General features: G+C 51.8%; 1 long non-coding RNA gene across 1 annotated transcript; it reads right to left on the reverse strand.

Annotated features, from left to right (window-relative positions):
• Positions 1–1,965: 1,965 nt before the first annotated feature.
• LOC144290748 (uncharacterized) lies at positions 1,966–3,069 on the reverse strand. The gene is made up of 2 exons (XR_013358293.1): positions 2,683–3,069; positions 1,966–2,423 (listed from the first exon to the last, which is right to left on the reverse strand). It is a non-coding gene; the product is annotated as an uncharacterized LOC144290748 (long non-coding RNA).
• Positions 3,070–3,680: the final 611 nt, after the last annotated feature.

Consider the following 3,680-nt stretch of genomic DNA (forward strand, 5'->3'; position numbering starts at 1 on the left):
GGCTCCTTCTTCCCAGAGCCCTCTGCTGGCCTGTGCTCTATGGCCAGATAAATCCCGCAGCAGAGGGGTGTCAGTGTGCAGCCCCTGCCACCTCCAGCCCTTTCTCTGTCAAGAGCCCTTCAGTGGGTCTTGACAACAGAAACCACCCTAGCCATTTTTCCACGAGAGCTTGACCTGTGCCAGCAGCCTGTGCTGAACAGTGAGACGCGGGTAGAGGAGAGATTTTATTTTATTTATTTATTTTTAAATTTATTTACTTCTTCATAAGAGACCCAGACTGAGAGAGAGAGGCAAAGACATAGGCAGAGGGAGAAGCAGGCTCCTCTCAGGAAGCACAATGCAGGACTCGATCCCAGATCCTGGGATCATGACCTGAGCCAAAGGCAGGCACCCAACCGCTGAGCCACCCAGGCATTGAGGGGAGATATTAAATAGAGTTGCTCTTGGCGGCCTTACCACCATGCCACTCCCCAGCTCGCCAACACACATGCTCACTCGCTCAGTTTAGCTCGGCAGTGATTTCTATTTCCAAATATCCACCAGAAACAAGACAAACAGATGTTTTCTGAGGGTGCTAATTAGTGAATGGTGTGTTCATTGTTACCCATGAGAAATGATTGTCAGCAGTGGAGCGAACGCACTCCCAGATGGAGGGAACGGCACTGCGCTGTATACTTCAGGCACATTCACTCAGGCAGGCGTGTTCTGGAAGTACCCCAGTAGGGTACCTCTACCAGGGTGTGCCGAGGGCCAGGGAGCTGCGGCCCCCGCCTTGAGAGCTCTAGGTCTTCCCCAGGAAAGCCCTGGGCATCCTTGCTCGGACATGGTTGCACCCACCTCGCTGGTCCCATGGCCCGGGCCACCTTTGCAAGTTCTCCAGTGCTGAGTTAGAGTTCTGCAGCCCACATGTCAGCTGGCATCTCCTGGCTCCTGGCGTCCCCTAGGAGCTGCTGGCTCATGTCCCTATGCCACACAGACCCTCCCAGGAAGGATGCATGGAAATCTTCACTTCCCTCGAGACATCTGAGATCTCGAAGGGGAGGGGGGTCGCCTCCACAGCCAGCTTCCCACATGGACTGCATTTTCGTCTGCTGCTCCATGCCTTGTGGGTGCTTCCTTATGTCCACTTGAGTGATACACAGACAAACACTTAGCCCTGTTCCTCTGCCAGTGAAGCAGCCTGGGATGTCCCAGGCCATCGCTTTGGCAGGGCTTCTGCAGGCGCCCTGTGGGCCAACCCGGGAGTTCCCGCCTGGGAGCCACGTGCAGACAGCGACAGCCTCACCTTTGACATTCGGGGTATAAAAGTCCTCTCGGCCAGCCTCCCTTCCCCCTGTAGCCCTCAGCCTCTGGGGCTCCTGCTGCTCTCCCTCCCTGTCCTCCCCTTCCCACTCACCTCCGGCTATCTGAAGCCATAGCTGTGCTTGGCAGGACAAAGGGTCTTTACAGGACAGGGTGCCTCTTCCTTAGAAGGCTATTGTGGTTATAAATAGCAAAGCAATGGCCTTCCTTTACAGCAGCGAGGGTAAGGAGCCCGGAATTCCCCGCAGCGTGTGGTGTTGATGCCGGGCGCCCGGGCAGCCTGCTCGCTGATGCTGATGGGGTTCCTCTCCCGACTGCCCAGGGAGGTTTGCACACCTCCCCACAAACTTGGGGGTGTGGGGTTGCCTCGATTCCCCTCCTCGCGTGCTGACCCTGCCCTCCCTCGGGTCACCCCTGTGTGGAGGCAGGCACTAAGAATTCTCTTTTCTCCTCCTCCTTTGTTAAATTAATGGACCCGATTTTTTTTTTTAACAGAACAGTTTTATATTTGTAGAAAAACTGAGTGGATAGTATGGAGAGTTCCCCGTGTGCTCTCCCATTCCCACCCCGCTAAATTTCTCCCGTTATGATCATGGTCTTACCTAACCAGTAGGGCACCTCTGCCAGAATTAATAGAGTGGTATTGATACATTATTATTAACATTAGATTAACACAATTTATTCAGACTTCCTAGGTTTTTACCTAACATCCTTTTTGGTTCCAAGATCCAATACCAGACACCATGTGACATTAGGCCTTGCACCTTGGGCTCCTCTCAGCTCTGCCAGTTTCTCAGACCTTTCTTGTCTCTGATGAGCTTGGCAGGTTTGAGGAGCTCTGGGCAAATGTTCCTAGGAGGCCCCTCTGCTGGACTTTCTCTGATGCATTGCTCATGATTAGAGCAGAGCAATAGGTTTTTGTGAGGAAGGTCCCAGGGGTAAAGTTCCACTGTCATCAGATCATATCAACGTCCATCGCAGACACTGTCAGCCTGACCTCTGGCTGTGATGCTGGCCCAGGAGAGACAGTCAGGTTACTCCTTCTTGCCCCTCTTCCCACCAGTGGTCTTTGAAGGAGGCCAGGGCACCCCCACACTTCAGAGCTGGAGGGTCAGCTCCACCTGCTTGAGGGCAGATAACCCACATCAATTACCTGGAATTCTGCATGGGAGCTTTGTCTCTTCTCTTCTTTACTGATTTATTCGATCATTTCTTTATGTCAGTATAGACTCATGGGTATTTATTTTATACTTGGGTGTACCGTTCAGTCCTCCTTTACTGATGTTGTCACTCAGCAGCTCCAACTCGGGCATGGGGGTTCCTTTAGCTGGGCTCTTGGCCCTTCCACCTATCTGTGGGCACGCTTGGGCAGTTAGTCACCTTCATCATGGCACAAGATGTGCTCTTTCTTTTTTTTCATCCCCATTCTTGACTCTTCCTGGGCCTTCTCAATTCTTTGTTTTTATGTAGAAAAATGCCTCAACTGCCCCAGGGGTCAAGTGTATCCAGCTTTTTCCCACAGGTGGCCCCTGTGATGGCACAGCCCCAAGATTGTGACACTGTGCAGCCCTGAGACAACATGGCCCCATGACTGTGTGGCTGGGTCCCTGGTCATTGCAGGTCACCGCAGCACCCCCAAGTGGCCAGGCCCCTGGTCACCACAGGTCACAAAGTGAAGCACACAGAAGGGTGCAGGATGAGAGCCCGAGACTTCCCCTTCGTGGTGCCTCACTTGGCACCCACCGCCGAGAGCACCCCTGGGCGGACACAGACCCCGCCCCTGTCTCTGCTCACCCCGGCCCCATTGCTAGCAGGCAGCGTCCAGCTCCCCAGGGCAGGGTTGGGGGCCTGGGAATGCACCTCCTGCCTCAGAATGGGCATCATGACTGTGGCTGACTTTGCAACAACCAGCTGTGGCCCTGTAAGAGGCTCTAAGATTTTTCCTCTGTTAGAAATTGTCTGCTGTGAGCAGGGGGAGGTGTGACCAGTGTGGAGTCGATTTTACTCACCACAGGATGGCTTTTGGTGGGTTTTCAATGACATTCAACAATGAGGGAAAAAAATAACACAACCTAAACCGCTCTATTTTTATGAGAGGGTATGCATATTTATATATCAGTCTCATATTTAAATGTTCCAGTTTGGGCTATGGTTTTTTGGAAAAGTACTATTTTTTTTTTCCTTTTTATAGAAACAGAGTTCACTTTGAATTGTGGCAGGTTTTGTTTTCTTTCTTTTCTTTTCTTTTCTTTTCTTTTCTTTTCTTTTCTTTTTTTTTTAGACTAGGCTATATTTGAACTTTAGAAGCAAAAGAGTGTCTGGTCCATAGCAACCACAGGAACAAGGTTTCAAGAAATCCTACGGGACACCCCCACCCC

Source organism: Canis aureus, chromosome 2 (assembly GCF_053574225.1).
Source record: "Canis aureus isolate CA01 chromosome 2, VMU_Caureus_v.1.0, whole genome shotgun sequence".
Taxonomy (NCBI): domain Eukaryota; kingdom Metazoa; phylum Chordata; class Mammalia; order Carnivora; family Canidae; genus Canis; species Canis aureus.